Source organism: Prionailurus viverrinus, chromosome D3 (assembly GCF_022837055.1).
Source record: "Prionailurus viverrinus isolate Anna chromosome D3, UM_Priviv_1.0, whole genome shotgun sequence".
Lineage (NCBI taxonomy): Eukaryota > Metazoa > Chordata > Mammalia > Carnivora > Felidae > Prionailurus > Prionailurus viverrinus.
This window is the reverse complement of record NC_062572.1, coordinates 36,067,299-36,090,403: the sequence shown is the minus strand read 5'-3', so window position 1 is coordinate 36,090,403 and position 23,105 is coordinate 36,067,299. Positions and strand designations below refer to the sequence as shown.

At 41.4% G+C, this 23,105-nt stretch overlaps 1 long non-coding RNA gene across 1 annotated transcript; it reads right to left on the bottom strand.

Moving 5' to 3' along the window:
* Positions 1-478: 478 nt before the first annotated feature.
* On the bottom strand, positions 479-22,603 carry LOC125149654 (uncharacterized). The gene is made up of 4 exons (XR_007145995.1): positions 22,385-22,603; positions 2,338-2,474; positions 1,122-1,222; positions 479-562 (listed from the first exon to the last, which is right to left on the bottom strand). It is a non-coding gene; the product is annotated as an uncharacterized LOC125149654 (long non-coding RNA).
* Between the last annotated feature and the right edge of the window lie 502 nt (positions 22,604-23,105).

Sequence of the window (23,105 nt, the reverse complement as noted above, 5' to 3'; positions counted from 1 at the left end):
ATCTGGACAATCTACCCGGAAGTTAGATTTATAATTCTCAGTGATGGTGATAAGATAGGGATTGTGTACCAATTGCTAGCCTGGGATGTGAAAAGACAAACTCTGCCTTTGGTGGCTAGGCCTCCGTAAGCTTTATCTCACTATCCTCTGGGAAGGCAGCAAAGGAGGAGGGTCTGTGTAACGTTGGTGTTCTTCAAGAACTACGCATTTATAATCCTGCCTGCTTTACATGTTACTACAGGTCCTTTCAGGCACTATCGTCTTTAGACATTTCAGTGAAGGTTTTCTTATTCACGGTTCAGCACAAGTACATGTTTTTTTACATTCGATTTTTCTCTCCTTTCTTAAAGATCAGTGGTTTTTAAACCGGCATTTATAAAATTCACTCTGTTCCCTCCTTATAAAAAGATGATATTTAAACAAAGAATAGCACTTATTTTTCTCTATACCCTTACCCCGATGTCACCTATAATGCAGTCTGTGGTTTCTGGAAGCTGTATGTTGTTTAGTGGTCAGAGCACAACACAGTGTATACATTCTGAATCTGTTTCGCCACTGAAATCTGTAAAATAGAGGGAATTGTCACAAGTCAATTTTATTTATTTATTTTATGTAATCTCTATACCCAACATGGGGCTAGAACTCACAACCCCGAGGTCAAGAGCCGTGTGTTCCCCTGACTGAGCCAGCCAGGCACCCCACAAGTCAATTTGTTAAAAAGTATTCTCCAACTATGTGGCTACGAAGGCCTGAATTTTTCAGAGTAAGTCTCCTTTCAAATGCTAGTGAAGACTTCCATGAGTTGCCAAGAAGCCTTGGAAATCGATGTATTTGGCTCTTCAAAACCAAACAATAAATTTCATGGGGAAAAGATTGCCAATAAAAAAACCCTACCTGGGGCGCCCGAGTGGCTCAGTCTGTTAAGCGTCCGACTTTGGCTCAGGTCATTATCTAGCAGTTGGTGAATTCGAGCCCCGCATCAGGCTCTGTGCTGACACTCAGGGCCTGGAGCCTGCTTTGGATTCTGTGTCTCCCTCTCTCTCTGTCCCTCCCCCACTCATACTCTCTCTCTCTCTCTCAAAAATAAATAAACATCTAAAAAACATTAAAAAAAAACCTACCTGGCATTGCTTAATGCTATTCCATTTATTAATTTTTGTATTGGTAATCTAACTGTTTACTTTTTTCTTTGGAATTATCATTTCTGTGGTCATTCTTGAAGCTGAAAATAGAGAAAAGGCAGATCTATCAGTTATTGTTTTGAATAATAAAAAATCTGTTTGAAAGTGGAAAAATACGAGAATGTGCTTTTTAAACAGATTTTTAACATTCATTTTTATTCATCTCTGTGTTTTTTGGAGCCAGGTTGGTGAGATGTCCCTCTACAGACTGCCATTCCCAAGTAAAAATTACATTTTCCACTTTCAAAAAAAATAATTGCCAGTCTCCTACCAAAAGCCTTCTTTCCATATTTTTGGTAAATTGTATGAAGGTGAATATTTGTGTAAAATTTTCCTTTTTTTTCCTTGCCTCTCCTGGCCCCCTTTAAAGCTCCGTGTCAAGGTGACATTCCAAAAGGTGAAATCTTAGCCTTTCCTAGATCTTTCATAGTTTGGTTCTGTCTTTCAAAGACATTGGCTGTCTTTTTACTCACACCAGCTAAAGATGTTTTCTCAGACCATCCTAAAAAAGAAAGAAAGAATAGAGGGGAAAATAGCTACAGAACTGAGCCCCATCCAAGTCATCCCTGTTCAGGCCATTCTTTCTCTGTTTATAAGAGTTGAAGGCTGCCTGTAGAATGCAGCAGAACGTAAGCTCTGTCCCACAGTCAGCGTCTGCTGCAAGTTTCTTACAATCGGCTTGTTCTGAGCAGAATAGAGCATCCTGTTAGAGCCACCACTGTAAACCAAGTATAAAGGAAAACAAACCCCCTGTTTCTTATCCACCACGTGAGGTGCTCTGCTGTTTTCCACATTAGCAGATCCAAAAAGATTCTCCACTGACAGTGTTGTAGTTATTCCAGCTGCGGTATGGTATGGCACCCTCTATGGTTTGTTTCACAAAGTTTAACTTTAGTGTCAAAACTAAGAGGTGAAAGTGACAAGCAATAAATCCATTAAAACAGCAGTGTTAATTTTCTCTGTGCCTTTCTCTTAAAACGCAGAAAACGTTAGTTGCAATTCAAAGCAAGGGGGAAGAGCCTACCCCCATACAGTATGGGGTGCTGACGAAATGTTTATTATTTTAAATCTGGATGGATGAGTCAAGTGGAACCGGGAAGAGAACATAGGTAAACCACATATTGAAACCCAGATGAACTCAGCGATTAAACCATACCCTGATTCTAAGGTCACTTCATGGTAATGCTGCCCCGTGGTTCTAGGGTTCAGAAGAAATTGCTTCCGTTCTCATTTCACTTCTGTGTAATTCTTTGTAACCAAATTGCTTGTGTTCCTGGTCTTTGATTCCTTCATCTGATAAAAAATAAATTAAAAAATTAGCACAATGACACAATACAATTTATGCACACGATAGCTAATACATTTTTTAACTTTTGATTTTGAAATAATTACAGATTTACAGGAAGTGGCAAAGAACGTACAGGGAGGTACTATGTACCTTCCCCCCACTTCCCCCAGTGGTAATATAGTACATTTGGAAACATTTTTGAGATATACGTGTCAGGCATTATACTGAGTGCTTTTTTTTTTTTCTTGAAGTTTATTTATTTATTTTGTAAGTGAGAGGCAGAGAGAGAGGGAGAATCCCAAGCAGGCTTGGTGCCAGCATAAAGCCCAACTCAGGCCTCTATCTCACGAACCATGAGATCGTGACCTGAGCTGAGATCAAGAGTCAGTCGCTTAACCGACTGAGCCACCCCGGCGCCCTGATGCTGAGTGTTTTTATGTACTTCCTGATTTAATCTTTAAAACAATCTAATGAAGTAGGTATTGATATTACCATTTTTAAAGTAATAGAAACCAAAGCTCAAAGAGGTTAGGTAATTTGTCAAAAGTCAGATCACAAATGGAGCTAGAATTCAAACATTGGAATATCCATTCTAACAGCATTTTCTATATATCATCATGCTCATGACTTTTCCATCAAAACTGTTCCTCAGCCAATTTCTCTGGCATCAGGGAAGCCTCCGTCCTTTTCCGTGTACAGTCTTGCCAACTGGGCCATCACCATTCCCTGCTGGTTTAAGCACTGAAACTAAGATCACCTTTTCACTCTTTTCTCACATAACATCCTGACCAAAGTATTAACCGCTTCACAACCATATTAGCAACTTTCTAACTAGGCTTTTTCAATTTACTCTGACCAAGGATGCAAAAATTTTCTTTCTAATATCTCGCAGCATCTTCCCAGTAACTAGACTTGTTGTGGCGATCAGTTTGCAATGTGTACAAATGTCTGATCACTGTGTTGTACACCTGAAACTGATATAATATTGTATATCAATTACCTCAATTAAAAAAACTATATAGGGGCGCCTGGGTGGCTCGGTCGGTTAAGCGGCCGACTTCGGCTCTGGTCATGATCTCGCTGCCCGTGAGTTCGAGCCCCGCATCGGGCTCTGTGCTGACCGCTCAGAGCCTGGAGCCTGTTTCGGATTCTGTGTCTCCCTCTCTCTGACCCTCCCCTGTTCATGCTCTGTCTCTCCCTGTCTCAAAAATAAATAAAACGTTAAAAAAAATTAAAAAAAATATAGTCTTTATACCAAATGCCCTTTGCTTCATTAGCTACCATTTACCACCATTTAACTCTACTGTTTTAAGCCAAGTTAACCTGGGTTAAGACAGTCTTGAACTCAGGTGCCAAGTCATTTCTCCTTCGAACTATGTTCTTGTTTGTTTGTTTTTTGTTTGTTTTTGTTGTTGCTGCTGGGAAGAGAGGGGGAGGGAGAGATTAAATCTCTTTGTGACATTTCTTCTTTTTGATTTTTCCACTTATAAAAATACATGTATAAAAATCCAAAACAATAGAAAGAAAAAATGAGAATTGCCGAAAATCTCCCAATTCAGATATTACACTACAGAACATTAGTATATGTTTACTACTTTAAAAAAAATTTTTTGTTAATGTTTATTTATTTTTGAGAGAGAGAGAGAGAGAGAGCATGAGCGGGGAGGGGCAGAGAGAAAGGGAGACACAGAATCTGAAGCAGGCTCCAGGTTCTGAGCTGTCAGCATAGAGCCTGACGCAGGGCTCGAACCCGTGAACCATGAGATCATGACCTGAGCCGAAGTTGGACACTCAACCAACTGAGCCACCCAGGTATCCCCTTTTACCTCCTTTTTTAAGCTTTCAAGATCCTACATAAAAAATTTTAAACACCTTTATCAAGGTATAAATTACATACTATAAAATTGACCCATGAAAGCATACAGTTCAATTGTTTTGAGAATATTCATAGAGTTGTACTACCATCACCACATCTAGTTTGAGAACTTGTCACCCTCAAAAGAAACATACCCATTAATAGTCACTCTCTATTACTCCCCCCACCTACCCTGCCCTAGGAAAGCACTAATCTATTTCTGTCTGGATGGATTTACCTGTTCTGGACGTTCTATATAAATGGATTCATAAGATATATGTTGTCTTTTGTGACTGGCTTCTTTCACTGAGCATAATGTTTTCAAGTTTCATCTATGTTGTAGCATATATCAGTATTCCATCCTTTTTTATGAATGAATCATACCTTATTATAGAGATATACAATTTTATTTGTCCACTCATTAGTTGATGGACATTGGGTTATTTCTACCTTTTAGCTATTATGAGTAATGCTGCTATAAACATTTATGTACAAGTTTTTGTGTAGATTTATGATTCCAGTTCATTTGGATATATACCTAGGATTGGAATTGCTGGATCACATGATAACTCTCTCTTTAGTATCTTGAATTGCCAACTGCTGTCCAAAGCAGCCACACCATTTTATATTCTCATCAGTAATGTATGAGAGTTCCAATTTCTCCACGTTCTCCTACATAAAATGTGCCTCTTCCAAAGTAAAACTGTCATTATTGATAAATGATGTGATTGTATGTGTGGAAAATATAAGAATCCACAAATAAACTATTAAGAAGTAAATTTAGCAAAGTCACTGAGCACAAGGTCTATTCTACATGTGTCAGTGCCCAATAATTATATATAGAATTTAAAATTTTAGTGCCATTTACAACAGCATTTAAAAAGTCAAATCTTGGGGCGCCTGCGTGGCGCAGTCGGTTAAGCGTCCGACTTCAGCCAGGTCACGATCTCGCGGTCCGAGAGTTCGAGCCCCGCGTCAGGCTCTGGGCTGATGGCTCAGAGCCTGGAGCCTGTTTCCGATTCTGTGTCTCCCTCTCTCTCTGCCCCTCCCCCGTTCATGCTCTGTCTCTCTCTGTCGCAAAAATAAATAAACGTTGAAAAAAAAAATTAAAAAAAAATAAATAAAAAATAAAAAAAAATAAAAAGTCAAATCTTAGGGACACCTGGGTGGCTCAGTCAGTTAAGTGTCCCTCACTTGATTTCGGTTCAGGTAATGATCTAAAGGTTGTGAGATCAGGCTGCATACCCAGCGCAGAACCTGCTTGGGATTCCCTCCTTCTCCCTCTGTCCCTCCCCAGCTCACGCAGGCTTGCTCTCTCTCTGTCAAAAAAAAAAAAAAAAGTCAAATCTTAGAAATGAATCTAATGAAAGAGATGCAGGACTATTACATACAAAACTAGAAAAACATTATTAAGGGGAATCTATTAAGTTATTAAGTAAAATGTAAGGCTACATTAACACCATGAATTAGAAAACTCAATTTTGTAAAGATGTCAATTGCATTAGATTAAATTCATTCCCAGTCAAAATCTGAGTAGTGTGTGTGTGCGTGTGTGTGTGTGTGTGTGTGCGCGCGCATGTGTATCAACAGTCTGATTTATAATGTCTACGTGGAAATGCAAAGGGCCAAGATGAGAATAGCCAATAATTTTGAAGGATAACAATGAAAGGAGAGAAGCCTCCTTTACTGTATATCCAGACGTATATTAAAGCTACAAAAATGAAGCATGTGTAGTGTTGGGTGGACATAACAAATAGACCAATAAAATAAAGAGCCCAAACACAGCCCCACGCATGTCTGGATGCCTGATTTACGACAGCAGCAGCGATGTCGAGTAGTAAGAGAAAGACAAAAGTAACACAGTGGGGTTGTAATGGAAAGCTGATGCAGAGTCAATGGGAGGGTCATGTGGGGGCAAAAAAAAAAAATGAAGCTTGACCCCTACCTCACTATATACACAAAAACCAATTCCAGAGGGACTGAGATACAAATATGAAAGGTAAAACAATAAAGCTAGAAAAGATCTCGAAAATGTATCTTTTTGGCCTTGGGATAGGGGATGATTACTTAAACAGGCCCAATCACATTGACCATGAGAGAAAAAGATAAATTGGATTCTCTTAGAAGTTCTGTTATCCATTTAAAATAAAGGAGGGGGCGGGGGTGCCTGGGTGGCTCAGTTGGTTAAGCTTCCAACTCTTGATTTCTGCCCAGGTCATGATCTCACGGTTCACGAGTACCTTGTATTGGGCTCTTCGCTGATGGTGCAGAGCCTGCCTTGTGACTCTCTCTCTCTCTCTCTCTCTCTCTCTCTCTGTCCCCACCCCTGCCCCTTCAGCACTCTCTCCCTCAAAATAAATAAACTTAAAAAAAAAAAAAGACGTTCTCTTATCCAAAGACACTATTAGGAGAGGGAAAACACATGCTATAAAGTAGAAGATAGTGTAAATACAAAGATATACAAAGAAAGTAAGATAAACAAAGAAAGATTTACAAAGAACTACACAAATCAATAAGGAAAGGACAATCAATGGGGAAATGGGCAATAGATATGGACATCATAAAAGAGTATATCCACATGGCTAAGAAACATATGAAAAAGCGCTTAATATAGTTTTTTTGTCAGGGAAATATAAATTAAAACCACCCACCAGAATAATGAAAAGCTTGAAAGGTAATACCAAATATTGTTGAGGATGTGGAGTCTGTTAATTTTCTATTGATGCTTTAACCAACTACCGTAAATGCAGTGACTTAAAGCATTTCGAATTTATTATCTTACAGTTCCGTGGGTCTGAGGTCTGACACAAGTCTCACTGAGCTATATCAAGGTTTCATTTAACAGGGCTGCATTCCTTTCTAGAGGCTCTAGAGGCAAATTCGTTTCCTTGCCTTTTTTAGCTTCTGGAAACTTCCGTGTTTCTTGGCTCTTGTCCCTTCACCTTCACAGCCAGCAACATTACTGTGCTTTGACCATCCCTCCATGGTCACATCCCCTCTGACTCTCTTCTTCCTCTCTCTCCCACATTTAAGGACTCATCGGATGACATTGGGCCCACCTGTATAATCCAGGATAATCCCTCTCTGTCAAGATTTTTAATTTAATCACAACTGCAAAGTCCCTTTTGCCACGTAAGGTAACGTATTCACAGGTTCTGGGAAGCAGGATGTGGACCTCTTTGCAGGCGGAGCATTATTCTGTCTACCACATAGAGCAACACAACTTTCATACGATGCCCTTGGGAATGTAAATGAGTTCAACCACTTTAGAAAAAATTTGGCAATATTTACTAAAGCCAAACACAGGCAAAACCTATGATCCAGCAATTCCACTCCAAAAGGTAGGTACACATTATGCACACCATTATTTGTAAAAACTTCCAAACTAGAAAAAAAAATCCAAGTGTCCTTTAACATTCAGGATGGATACTTAAAATTGTGGTCTATTCATATCGTGGAATATTATATAGCAGCAAAAATAAATGAGCAACTGTCACATATTGCAAAATGAATGACTCTCACGGGTGTAGCATTAACTGATAGAAGCCAGATGCTGAAGAATACATTCTGTATGATTCCATCTGTTTGAAATTTAAAAACAGGCAAAACTAATCTTTGGTGTCAGAAGTCAGTTTAGAGGTTAATGCGGGGGGTGTTGAGGGGGAGGGGATGGGTGGATATGATAGAAAGAGGACTTGAGCAGGGCTTCTGGGAGTTAGAAGCCTTCCATCTCTTAACTTGAGTGAAGGTTGCACATGTGTGAACTCTGCGATAATTTTTCATGCTGTATCTTATGATCTGAGCATTTTTTTTCTGATTGCATGTTTTACTTTTATTTTACAAAGTTTTATTAAGCATGCAAAGTGAATATACTTAACTAAATATATACTCAATATACTTAATATGTATGAATATACTTAACTAATATATTACTAAGTTGTACATTTCAAAATGGTTAAGATGATAAATTTAGGGGCTGCTGGTTGGCTCAGTAGAGCATACGACCCTTGATCTTGGGGTTGTAAGTTCGAGCCCCATGCTGGGTGTAGAGATTGCTTAGAAAAAAAATCTTAAAAAAATAATTACTGGGGCGCCTGGGTGGCGCAGTCAGTTAAGCGTCCGACTTCAGCCAGGTCACGATCTTGCGGTCCGGGAGTTCGAGCCCCGCGTCAGGCTCTGGGCTGATGGCTCAGAGCCTGGAGCCTGTTTCCGATTCTGTGTCTCCCTCTCTCTCTGCCCCTCCCCCGTTCATGTTCTGTCTCTCTCTGTCCCAAAAATAAATAAACATTGAAAAAAAAAATTTAAAAAAAAATAATTACTAAGGAAATAAATGATCATCTTCCAGAAAATCTGTGTGACAAAATCTAATCCAGCACTCAAAGAATTTCAAACACTGAATTCTTCTTTATCATCTTTAGGGAGAAATGAAGGGGAGGAGAAGGGGGATGGGGTGGGGAATGGCAGGGAGAGGAGGAGGAGGAAGAGGAGGCAGAGGAGGAGGAGGAAATGTTTACCTAAGTCAATTTGATTATGTGGTAATTATTTTGCTTTATCAAGCAAAGCATCCTTCTATGAGCAAGGTAAGCTTTGCCTCTCCCCAGGCAAATTAAAGAAGCCAGTATATACCCTTTGCTTTAGTCCCACCTATCTTTTCTCTCTCATCCTTCCATTTCTTCCCTCCCCTGTTAAGTCTTCGACCCTGCTTTCCTAGGCTGCAGTTTGTGGTTCTCAGTCTCCTTCCTGCACCTCTGAGCCCCTGGTGCCTAAAGCACTGGTGAAAGTCCCCAGGCCTGAACTTGAGAGAACAGGACATCTGAAGCCAATCACGGGACGGTCCCTCCATCCCCACAGTGACTCGCACACACCCAGGCAGCGTGGTGGTCAGTAGGGCCCAGGCTCCAGGATCCTGGCTCTGCCACTCCACGTCTGTGGATTTTTAACAATTGCCTCACCTCCTCCTGATTTGGGTTCCGTGTCTGTGAAATGGCCATGATAAAACAGAAGTGCCGTTCTCATGGGCCGTTGTGAGGACTGGAGGAGTTAGTGCCTGTAAAATGCAGAGACAGTGGCTGGCAGATGGTAAGCACTCAGTAAGTAAACCTAACAGAGAACTTATTAAAGAATCATCCATTCTGAGCATCCAAAATTACTGACTAAGGAGTAACGTTAGTAGATCTAGCTGAATTCCAATAAACTTGGCCTCTGATTGCTTTCTATTTTCAGCTGTCACTGCTTCAGAGCCTGGAAACGACAGCCCCCCAAAGTAATGATACTTAGGATGGACTAAGATCCCCATGCTCACAGAGCTCTCATTTCTATCTTTCAGCTGTTTTAGAAATAAATAATGCATATATTAGGGATGTAATGGCCCTTGGCTTGAGCCTTGGTGCTCGGCCCAACTCTGCTATTTAACTTCAGCTTTGCTTTCACCCTTTGGAAGGCCAAACAACCCAGTGATTCCGGAGCGACATTTCTAGAATCCCTGAGAGGCTGCTGCTCAATGATCAAGTACACGCACAGCTTCCCAAAGCATCTAATCAGTGTGACAGTGTCGATAATCGGAATTACTGTGGTATGGATGTGTTGTTATTATCTGAAGATACTCTTTCAAATATAATTAAGCTTTCTAAATATAACTTGAAGAAAAATCTCCTTACGGACTTCCCACGTTCGAATTCTGCCAATCAAAAGTGCTACATAAACTTATAATTGCCAGAGTAAATGCTGCAATATTCATTAATATTGTGAAATCTTTTCTCTAGAAGAAAGTGTTTTTTTTTTTTTTTTTTTTTTAAATAATTTTTTTTCAACGTTTATTTATTTTTGGGACAGAGAGAGTCAGAGCATGAACGGGGGAGGGGCAGAGAGAGAGGGAGACACAGAATCGGAAACAGGCTCCAGGCTCTGAGCCATCTGCCCAGAGCCCGACGCGGGGCTCGAACTCCCGGACCGTGAGATCGTGACCTGGCCGAAGTCGGACGCTCAACCGACTGCGCCACCCAGGCGCCCCTAAAAGAAAGTGTTTTAAAAATAAATAAAGACAGTGTTTGAGAGAGTTTATTTTATTTAAAAAAAATTTTAATGTTTATTTTATTTTTGAGGGAGAGCGAGAGAGAGAGAGAGAGAGAGAGACAGAGTGCGAGCGGGGGAGGGGCAGAGAGAGAGGGAGACACAGAATCTGAAGTAAGCTCCAGGCTTCTGAGCTATCAGCACAGAGCCCAACGCAGAGCTGGAACCCACAAGCCGTGACATCGTGACCTGAGCCAAAGTTGGACACTTAACCAACTGAGCCACCCAGGAGCCCCTAGAGAGTTAATTTTAGAAAGAACGTTATATATTATGGAGCCAAAATTTTTTATAAAAATTTAATTACTAACATAAGGTAATAGAAGAATGATTATATCATGATTCCAATATTTTCAGAATTGTTTGTCTCGATTCTATCACTAATCAAAATAATCTGTAACAACTGCATTTGATTTAGGTTTTAAAAACTTCTCCTTAAGCCCAGAGTCTTTTTTAAAAAATTTTTTTTTTAACATTTATTTATTTTTGAGACAGAGAGAGACAGAGCATGAATGGGGGAGGGTCAGAGAGAGAGGAAGACACAGAATCCGAAACAGGCTCCAGGCTCTGAGCGGTCAGCACAGAGCCCGATGCGGGGCTTGAACTCACGGACTGTGAGATTATGACCTGAGCTGAAGTCGGACGCTTAACCGACTGAGCCACCCAGGTGCCCCAAGCCCAGAGTCTTTAAAAAAAAAAAAAGTTCTGTGTGAAAATCCCTTGTATCTTCTGAGAGTGATATAAAAATCATAATGTCAACTTTGCCACCTCATTTCCACAAGGAAAAAAAAAATTCCAAAACAACATACAATAACTTCATGACAAACTATCCTTGATCCAAATAGATACACTAAAATGTGTCAACAGTCGAAAAGAAGAATTAGAGAAAAACCAGGTATCCCAAATACATTTTGTTCCTTCTAATAAACTTAAAAATAGATGCTGTAAGAACATTTAGAAGAAAACAATTCTTTAGAGATTTGAGCCCATAGAAACTAAACATTAAAATATAAAGCTTGCCAAATGTATGCTGCGGTGTGACAACCATTTTTTGGTAATTGAAGATATAATGTATTTATGACATTTTCCTGGGTACACCACTCCTTTGAGAAAAGTCGGGACTGAAAACTGAATTCTGTTCTGCCATGCATAAACGATTGATGCCATGTGTTCAATGTGCTGGTGACAGTCTAGTCTCAGGAATATGCAATGAAATGACTACAAAAGTTGTCACAGATGACAACATTGACTAATTTCGTTCCTACGCTAAAGTGTCAAACTTTAAAATATTGGTTACTAAAATATTGAAGGGTAAAATTATAATCTTAATTAAATTTTGATAACATGTCACTGATTTTTATACTTCAGAAGTTTAATCTGTGATGGTGATATTCAGCTTCTGTTTCAGCTTTGAGTGAGTTTGGAGCTCTCCCCGCTTTGGCTGAATATGGTTTTTAAGATTGGGTTATTTGGTGTTTTGCCATGATATGTATTCACCGTGGTGGCCAAATGTAGACAATGAAGAAATATGCATATTTCCATGCATGTAATTTGACTTGCCTACAGTTTCTTTTGATTTTTCCTCACTATGTCCCAAATCAATATGGGTTGATAAGGGACACTAGCCTATAACAAGATGAAAATATTTTCTATATGTATTTAAGAACTCTAAGAAATGAGTTCCCCCGAATTACAGTAAAAATTATTTTATCTTTTTAATGGGCAAAGGACTTGAATAGAACTTTCCCCCCAAAAGATACAAATGGCCAACAAGCCTATGAAGAGATGCTCATTATCACTAAGTATTAAGGAAGTACAAGCCAAAACCTCATGATATATCACTTCATACCCATTAGAATTGTTATTATTTAAAAAAAAGAAAAAAGAACAAGCATTGGCAAAGATGTGGAGAAACTGGAACCCTCGGGCGTCGTTGGCGAGAATTAAAAGGGTGCAGCTGCTGTGGAAAAAAGTATGGTGGTTCAACAAATTCAACATAGAATTACCATACAATCTGGCAGTACCCAAAAGCATTGAAAGCAGAGACTCAAACAGATATTTGCACACCTATTTTCATAGTAGCATTACTCACAATAGCCAAAAAGTAGAAGCAGCCCAAGTGTCCCCTGATGGAGGAATAGCCAAACAAAATGTGGTACACACACACACACACACACACACACACCCTCATATCCTGGCCCCACACACAATCTGGGTGGCTCAGGCAGTTAAGCATCCGACTTCCGTTCAGGTCATGATCTCATGGCTCGTGGGTTCGAGCCCCACGTCGGGCTGTGTGCTGACAGCTCGGAGCCTGGAGCCTGCTTCTGGATTCTGTGTCTCCCTGTCTCTCTACCTCTCCCCTTCTTGTGCTCTCTCTCTGTCTCTCAAAAACAAACAAAAATGTTTTAAAAAAATTAAAAAAAAAAAAAAGGAAGGACATTCTGACACAGGCTACAACATGATGAAACTTGAGGACACTGTTCGAGGTGAAATAAACCAATCACAGAAGAACAAACGCTGTACGATTCCACTTATATGAGGGACCTAGAAGCAGAGTCAGAAAATAGAATGGTGGTGCCAGGGCCTGGGGGGGGAGAGGGAAGTGGGGAGTTAGTATTTCATGGTAGAGACTTTCAGTTCGGGAAGATGAGAAAGTTCTGGAGATGGATAGTAGTGATGGTTGCACAACAATGTGAATCTGCTTAACGCCAGTGAGTTACATACTTTAAAATGGTATATTTCATGTGACGTATATTGCACTGAAGTAAAAAGTATTTTGTATTTAAAAATGTACACGTTATACACACTTATTTGACTACAATGGGCAGGGCGAGGACAAGTTTCTCCAGAAGAAGTAAAGGGGGAAAAGAATATTGATCAAGGTGCTTTGACTTTGCAGATAAAGCATTTTCCTAGTGCACCAGTAGGAAGTGGAAAGAGGCATTTCTTTGAAAGATCTAATGTCCTCCCCCCTCCGCCCCAGCCAGTGGGCCAGGGCCCAGGATTGGGAGCCAAGCTGGGACAAATACACTACTTTACGTGGTCCAGGATCAGGAGGTCTTGGGAGGATACACTCTAGAGCTTTCAAGTCCCAGGGTGAAAAACTGGGCACATGCCAAGTTCCCATGGGCCTCGATTGGGTCAAGGGGAGAGCGAATTAAACCCGGAACTGGATGGGAAACGGCAAAACGAGAGGTAACAAGCCGACCACATCTGTGGTATAGGTCGACGTATTACTTGACTTTTTTCATCATCCTAGAAATGCGGAAGATACCGCCGTCAATCCTTGGAAGGCAGCTGGGGTGCTGTGAGTAAAAAGGACCTCATCAAGCATTCAAATGGTTAGGCATGTCAGACAGGTTGTTTCTTATTACCTATAGTCCTATATTCGGATGCCATTCGTCTTAGTGATGGATAGAGTGGCTGATCATTGATCCAACTGGAAAAGCATGTGGAGCACCTAACAGCTGCTAGTGCATGACTGTTACATGTACTTAGCGTGTTTAGGGAGCAGGGCTGCCCTGGAGGCTGTATGGATCCCACTGCATGAAAGCGGAGCCTGGGAAAGGCCCAGTCTCCCCTGTTCCCGGTCTTCATCCCCTCGGCTTGTCACTGGAGTCTTCCTTCCCGACTTCCCTCTGGACGGATGACCTGCTGGTTAGTGTCCATGGCTTTTTTTTTTTTTAATTTTTTTTTTTCAACGTTTATTTATTTTTGGGACAGAGAGAGACAGAGCATGAACGGGGGAGGGGCAGAGAGAGAGAGGGAGACACAGAATCCGAAGCAGGCTCCAGGCTCCGAGCTGTCAGCACAGAGCCCGACGCAGGGCTCGAACTCATGAACCGTGAGATCATGACCTGAGCCGAAGTCGGACACTTTAACGGACTGAGCCATCCGGGCGCCCCTAAAGGACATTTAATAACTATGCCTGCCTGAGTGCAGAACCGCCAAGTGCCCAATAAAAGAAGCCTTTTTCCTTGCCTTTTGCGGCTTACAAAACCCCTTTATAAGCTATCTCACTTGTTAATCGAAACAGTCCTGTGAGATCAAAGGCCAGGTGATCTGCCAAATTATGGAGGACGGGCCTGAAGCTAATTAATTAATTTAAAAGAGGTGCTTTATTTTATTTTTTTAGTAAAATTTCTTGTCAAATGAGGTACTTTATTTTAGAGTAGGCTTAAACATTATAAAGTAGGTACACAGGCAACGCTGAAGAAACAAGGAACCTCGTAATGTTGAATTTTTAATAATTGTCATTTCTTTTTATTAAAGCTTTTTAAAATTTTTTTAGAGAGCGAGAGAGAGAGCACAAGCTAGAGAGAGGGGCCGAGGGAGAGAGAAATCTTATATAGTCTCCATGTTCAGCATGAAGCCTGACACGGGGCTCAATCTCCACGACCCTGGGATTATGACCTGAGCCAAAGTCAAAAGTCCAACGTTCAGCTGAGCCACTGAGGCACCCCAAATAATTGTCACTTCCAATTTTCAATCTCTATTTAAACAGTGCACATGGCCCCATTTACGCATATACTATTTTAGCGTGATTGCCACCAACGTGCTATCACATCTGCCTTAGTCCAGAGGACTCGCACAAGAATGCGTGACCAACTTTTGGAGCATATTCACTTAAATTGTATTTGTTGACTAAAGAGATGTTTATTTCAGAACCTAACGGATTCCAACAAGCATGAGATTGAGAAAATTATGTAACTGACATGCTTTAGTTGACCATGAATTCAAAATTTTTAGTGTTTATTTTTGAGAGAGAGAGAGAGAGAGAGAGAGAGAGACAGAGAACAAGTGGGAGAGGGGCAGAGAGAGAGGGAGGCACAGAATCTGAAGCAGATTCCAGGCTCCGAGCTGTCAGCACAGAGCCCAACGCAGGGCTCGAACTCACGAGCTGCGAGATCATGACCTGAGCTGAAGCCAGACGCCCAACCCAACGATCCATCCAGGTGCCCTAGATGACCATGAATTCAGTCGACCCCCTTGGGTTAGGTAGTTTAGCTGTCTGCTGAGCAAGTTGCATCATCCTTATAACAGTGGTTCTCAAACTGTAATTTGCTTGGGAATACATGAGAAGGCCTTTCAAAGCAGATTCCTGTACCCTACCTCAATTTAGCAGGTCTAGGGTCAGCCTGAGAATTCCCATTTCTGACGTAGCATCCTGATCAATGCTGCTCTCCTAGACGCCTCACTTTGAAGGCCACTGACACACCTAAAGCTTATGGGGAAGGCATGTGCTAATCTCACAAATTTGCATTAAATAACAATTGGTTCTTTCAGATTTTCAAATTTCCTCTTCTCAAATAGAATATGTATCACACAGCCATGAAAAAGTTTTAAAAGATCAAAGGGCTGCACCTTGAGAGAGATTTTCAAAACTTCATGTGTAAGAATGTATGATTGTTTCCATAGAAGACACCTTTGTATTGAAAGGAAAGGGGGCGACAAACCAAGGCCTGTGTTCTCAATCCCTGAAGACCCTGCTGAGAAGCCCGTGGACTGGCCGCAAGAGCAGGTCAGGGTCATGTGACCAGCTCCTTCTCCTTCCCTAACTGGCAGCCATGTTTACAGCAATCCACGAAGAACGCAAAGGAGATTAAAAAGACAGCAATGAAAAGACTGAATTACACTTCTCAAAAGCATCTATATCTTTGGGAATACTGGGGTGACATCGAAGATATGGTTTTGTAAAACTCTCCATTTTTACAAAATTCAAGAACAATGATATTGCTCTTTTTGGTAAAGGTTCAAGGGCAAGACTCGCTGTACCTGAATTGAATCAATCATTTGTGGCGTATGTTCTTGAGTCAAGGGAGGAGAAAACTCCCTGGAAGGTCCCCAAGGTTGCTTGTCTTGCCTTTAATTAAAGGTTTTTGTTTTGTTTTGTTTTGTTGTTTCCCTGGGAGTCCTATAAATCGGGGAATGGGGCTGGGCTATCTGCTGTTGAAACCAAATGAGCAACCTACCCTTCTGCCTGTATGTAATAGATGCAGAAAATATGAAATGTAGGGTTGAAAGGATAGCTGGGACCTAACTTCATCTCTGCTATCTATCAGCTGTGTGATCTTTTACTCACTTATTTAGAATACATACCATTACCAAAAGCTCTTTATCTGCCAGGTACATAGCTTATACAAAGGACTTTGTTTCTGTTGTAAAATAGGGATCATGCTAACCCACCTCCCTGTTGGTGGGGGGGGGGAGGGGAACCACACCCCCAGAACCCCTGGGGACTCTGGATCTATGAGGTGTCTTCTCTCTGTCTCCTCACGGCGAACCACCCCACCAGAGCCACTCCCGGCTGATGCGTTGTCCGGTGAGTGCGGCCTCCCTCGGTGTGACTTTCCAAACTTCTGTTTTGAGGGCCAGACGAAACGCGAAGAGAAGGGCCCGGCAGCCGCTTTCTCCGCTCTAAGACACCACACACGTGAGGCCACTGTAAAGAACCTCACGCACCTAGAGCACGCCACAGGCAGTGGTAGGCACGATACATACACCCGCTTGGTCCACCTTCACACGTGCTTCGTGCAATGAAGCAGCTTGGCATTATTTTTTGCAGTCCCCACAAAGCCCCTAACAAAGTGCCTTATGCTTAGCGGGAGCTCAGCTGTTTACTGCAGTCAACTCAGCACCCTCAAATCGAATGCTTTTAAGCAGTTATTGTCAAAAGGAATTTGCAACTGTTCTTAAGAAGTACCCACTCGGGGCGCCTGGGTGGCTCAGTCGGTTGAGCGCCTGACTTCGGCTCAGGTCATGATCCCGCGGTCCGTGAGTTCGGGCCCTGCGTGGGGCTCTGTGCTGACAGCTTGGAGCCTGGAGCCTGCTTTGGATTCTGTGCCTCCCTCTCTCTCTGTCCCTCCCCCGCTCATGCTCTGTCTCTCTCTGTCAAAAATAAACATTAAAAAAAAAAAAAAGTACTCAATCATTTTCTTTCCCTGCCCCCACCCCCCATATCTGAAAACAACAACAAAAATCTCTTGAGTTAAGCCTGGAACAGACATCTTTCATCTCATGCTGCCGCCACCTTTAGAGGCTCAATTACAATTTACCTCCACGGAAAAGAGAACATTGGTAGAGGCACAACTGAAAAGAAAGATGTGGAAGGCTAGTCCTTAAATTCCAGAAATCGTATCTTTTCAGGAAATTCTTTTGTGATCGTGGTCAACTCAGCTGATTGGAGAGTAGCTGTAATATGCCAGATTGCAAGTTTAATCCCTATACAGGCTCCACACTACGCAGTAGCCACAGATGCTTCCTTGCCCCAAGCAGCTGTTGGCCACTGAAGGGGCTGGGCCAAACTTGAGCCCGCAACTGAGTAGACCGCTGTGAATGTTTGGGAAAAGGACCCAAGTTCCTTCTCCTGGTAGATCCACAGCACTCTTCATTCTCCTTTATTTAATAAGCTGATGAGGACGTGAGTATCTTCCACTAGCCAATAGGTTGACCAGCCTTGGAGATAGTGCAGCAAAGAGATAGAAAGCCCCTTCTGATGTGAACCTATGTGAGCACTGAAACCGGCTCGAGCGTGCCCGAAGTCCCCATTAACAAGGTATTTCCTGCTTCCTTAACTCCCCAAACAAAAAAGTCCTAAGTGGATAATTATTATGGGCAACATTTCTGTGCAGAGAAATCAGGGTGATAGAGTGGAGCGAGGACACATTTAACCTGGATATAACCATGTTTTAACATCTAATTTCCAGGTTACTGGAAATACAAGAGAGAAGAGCCGGTGAAACAGCATCTTGAGAAAACAGAATTCTAGAAAGTGGGCGATGAAATAGGACAGCAGGTCACTTCAACAAGTCAATGTCAAGATTCAGAGCAGCAGGGGCGCCTGGGTGGCTCAATCGGTCAAGCATCCGACTCTCGACTTCAGCCCAGGTCATGATCTCATCACAGTTTGTGAGTTCGAGCCCCACATTGGGCTCTGTGCTGGCAGAGCAGAACCGGTTTGGGATTCTGTCTCTCTCTCTCTCTGCCCCTCCCCTGCTTGTTTTCTCTCTCCCTCTCTCTCTCACTCAAAATAAATAAAAATTACCTTAAAAGAAAAAAAGATTAAAAGTAGCAGAGGAGTACTGTTCCAGATTAAAAGACAAGGTTAATTTCTTTTTAAGCAACCAAATGGAAAGCGTAATCTCAAATAGAATTTGGTTTGAATAAGTCAGCTGTCAAAGACAATTTTGATGCGGTTGGGAAAATTTGAATATTGGCTGGGTATTTGATGAGAGGGGAATTAGGTTTGGAGATAATACTGCTACAGTTATGTAGGAAAAATATCCTTATTTTTCAGAGGAACATTCTAAGTGTTCAAAGATGAAATGACATGTCTATAATAGAAAACTTTTCAGGAAAAGATGAAGCAAATATGTTGGATATTTACTGTTAAATCTAGTTATTGGGTAGATGATACTACATTCTTCTCTGTACTTTTTTTATCTTGAAATTTTGAAATTTCCTTATTTGTAAACTGGCGATAACAATGAGGTTGCACGAAATTGAATATGCATGTGGACGTACTTCCTAAATGGGCACGGCGCCCGCATTTTGTTCCTTCTTGTTTATACGCCTGGCTTTTTAAAGACTTGAACCCCGGATTGCATGGCAGTTCATCATCTCTCAAAGTGATGTAGGTGCTTGTATTAATCCGGGTTCTCCAGAACCAGTAGGATGTATTGAGAGACAGAGACAGACATTGACAGAAAGAGGAACATTTAAGGAATTGGTGATTGTGGAGGCTGGCAAGTCCAAAATCTGTAAGGCTGGCAGCCTGGAGACCCAGGGAAGGGATAATGCTGCAGTCTGAGTTTGAAGGGAGTCTGCTGGTAGAATGCCCTCTTCTCCATGGAACCTGGGTCTTTGTTCTATTAAGACCTTCATCTGATTGAATGAGGCCCACCCACGTTTTGGAAGGCAATCTGCTTTACTCAGTCTAATGATTTAAATGTTAAATCTCACCTTTAAAAAAATCCCTTCACAGCAACATCTAGAATGTTTGACCAAATATCGGGGGACTCTGGCCTAACGAGGTTGACACATAAAATTAATCATCACAGTATTTAAAACATTTTTTTCTCTAATTTCTTTTTGAGAGACAGAGTGAGACAGAGTGCGAGCAGGGGAGGGGCAGAGAGAGAGGGAAACACAGAATCCGATGCAGGCTCCAGGTTCTGAGCTGTCAGCACAGAGCTGGATGCAGGGATCACGACCTGAGCCAAAGTCTGACACTTAACTGACTGAGCCACCCAAGTGCTCCAACCATTACAGTGTTTAATAAAGAAGTGATTAATGAGAGAGATATCTAGAATTCTGTGCAATTACAGAAAAGCAATGTGTTGTTGGTGCCGTTCTGAGTCATTCGAAGTCACAGCTTTCCAACTAGCAAGAAATATTTAGGGTTTTAAAAAAAAAAATGCGCCCAAATATAATTGGTGTCTTTCCTATAACTTCCTATGTAAAATTTGCCCTCAACCAAAGTATAGTAAAGCCGCCATTTTCCACAACAGGAATGTAAGACGCATGAGAATCTAGGCCTTTCTATCCCTTTACTGCTGTAGCCTTGGTGAGTAGGGCAGTGCCTGGCCGAGGTAGGGCATTCAGGAAATATTCACGAATGAATCTGTGACGATGGAACTGAACAGATATCGAAAGTACAATTAGTGAAGCGTGATTGGGATATCGCATGCGTGTAGTCTATGATAAAATTTAGCATCAGTCCACATATGGAGAAGAAACTCCGATTCAGTTTAGTTTGACACAATTTACTCCTTGCCTGGACATTTGGAGATCAGGTTTATTGAAGTAGCAATTGTAATAAAATATGAAGACCATGTGCAAATGTAGTGTCTATGGAATCTTTCGTATAGATGGAATTACATACTGAACAGTGAAATGATTTAACTTTTTCTAGTGAGAATCCTCAGTGGAGCCAGCCTTCGGGCTTACGCGTGGGCAGCTGTCTGGGGAGCAGGATGGCCTTTCCCCGAATATCTCCCTGTTATCTCAGGGCATAAAATACCTGAAGTGCCTCAAACTGGGGTGTATTCCTTTGAATCTTGAGGGACTTTTAACTTCCAGTATTCTCCACCCACACAAATACCTCACAAAGGATCTGTTAAAGCTGTTCTTTTAGTGCTTTGCCGAAGATCGACTAAATCTATCAGTCAACTCATCAACTGGGAGATGTCCCATGTTTCTTTTCCTTGGTGAGGGCTTTTTCCAGTTTTGACAATTGAGAAATACCCATAACCAGTTCTGCCCTGATAATTGTAGAGGAATCAAATCCCCTGAAAGCCATAGAGTTTTTACTTAGGGTTTTCCGCTCCCCTCCCCCATACATGGAGTTAGATTTACATTAGAAATAATCTTATTGTTTCCACATTCATGAAAGGGAAGAGTAACAACTGTGGAATGCTGTTGGATCTTCCTGCTGACGTGGTCTTTGTGGTTGCTAGGGTACTCACCCATATGTTTATACACTTATATAAAAATGACCTAAGAAATGAGGAAGGAATACAAATACTTCAGGGATTCGGTGATCATTTTCACAAGCCTACTAGATTCTTCTTTCATCCGTTCTTCCCAAGTCAAAACCACATATTTAACAGAAAATATGACCGCGAAAGGTCTACAGCAATTCACAGTCGTAATGTTGGATTCTGATAGAAGATTTGCTCAAATGATACAATTATACGAGAAAATGTAATTAAAAAAAAAAAAAAAGACCCAGACCTGTTGGAAGAGTTTAAGGCTCCCCAATTGTCTGTTACCGTCTGTCATGAATGTATCTACTTCCAAATACCTGGCATTGAAGTTATGATACACAAGAACTTGCATTTTGACTAGAAAAACTGTTTAGTTCTTTTTCTCAGTTACAATTTTACAATAGTATATTAGTTTTAAGGTCACTCAAGATACAAATGGATTATCAGTGATAAAGTCGTATTCTCTGAGAAAAAAATTTCCATGCCTTAATTCTATTTCTTTTGGTAACAGAGACATTGGAAATGAATGGATTGCCGTGAGTGCCTTATCTTTGATACAACCAGAAGCAGAATAATAAAGCCGTCTCTGGGGCAGCTCTTAACCACACATCTCCCAGGGCTGCAGTGGAAATTAAATGCAACAAAGTATCAAAGTTCCCAACAAAATGCCTGGCATATTTTAGACACTCTCCCAGTATTAGTTTCCCTTGCTTATCCTGAGGGATTTTTACATTTGTGTATGAAAGATTGGAAAAGGAGAATGATGAGATAGATGGGAATTTTTATGAATCAGGCACAATTCTATCACAGGTCAGGCAGTTTTCCTGTGTTTCTATTTTAAATCAGATCAAATCTGTTAAAATGTTGTGTGTGATAGGACTGAAAACATTTCCCTCCCTCTTCTTTTTTTCTTTTAATGTTTATTTTTGAGACACACACACACACACACACACACACACACACACAGAATGTGAGTGGGGGAGGGGCAGAGAGAGAGGGAGACACACATCAGAAGCAGGCTCCAGGCTCCAAGCTGTCAGCACAGAGCTTGACATGGGCCTTGAACTCCAGGGCTTCGAGATCATGACCTGTGAGCCAAAGCTGGACACTCAACCAGCTGAACCACTCAGGCGCCCCTTTTCCCTCCCTCTTCTAAGAAGGCCAACCTCTTCTAAGAAAGTACAAGTTCCTTGTAGTGTTAAGACTGTGTATGTATTGCCGCCCTTTTGTTAAGATAAAGAACAGATTACATGCTACATGTTCAAGGGCACATCTAGAAAGCAAATGTGCCTATACTCAGCATGACCAACGTTGTTTGCTAGGCAAAAATACAACTGTTTCCTCCTCTTAACTGGTATTCAGCTGTTTTGAGAAATGATCTATTTGAGAAGTCTAATAAATCACAGGTTTATGTAGCCATCGTAAGTCAACCAGATTTTCTTTAAAAATGTAAGACAATTTTAGAGCAAAGTACCAGAGTTCCTTGTTATATATTCATACTTACACAAAGCCACAGGTATTTGAGGAAATGTCTTGTGGTTCTCTTCTCACACCGTGGCTCTGGTTCTGATGGACGTGTAAGCTCTTAAAAACCCCCTCTGTGTTCCCTAACACTTCATTTCACTAAATAAAGGGTTGAAACCTTATTGGTGAACATGGTTTTGCCTCCTGTTATAGAGACACCGAGCTCTCAAGTGTCCTCTCCTTCACAAATGACCATTGTTCCTCGCTGACCAGCCCCCAGCCTCTGCATCCAGAATTCAGGCCCAACGATGTCAGAATTGTGCTTGCGGGTAGTTACCTAGGTAATTTCAAGATACCCATCTTTCAGAATGTTGCAAAATGCAAGTTGCTAATGTGAGATTCTCTCAAATAACAGATAAGAAAGATTAGGCGAGATGCCACTGTCTCAGTTTCTGTAAAATAAAACCTAGGCACTGTCGCAGATGAGAGACGGGCACCAACATGCTGTCATTTGGGACGGCAGAAACAAGCCATTTGTGTCATGCATAAAAGAATAGTGACTCTTGTCCCTTGAAAATGTGTGATACTGTTTGGCATTCTCAACTATCTTTGCTGCTTTGCCGTCTGTATTAAATTTTTTCTTTGACCTATTGCCCTCGCTTACGCATCCTTGTCTCTTTTAAACCCGGTTGATAATGGTTGTTTGCACAATTGTATCAGTTTTTTCTGCTCCAATTACATTAATAACTGAAGGCTGCAGA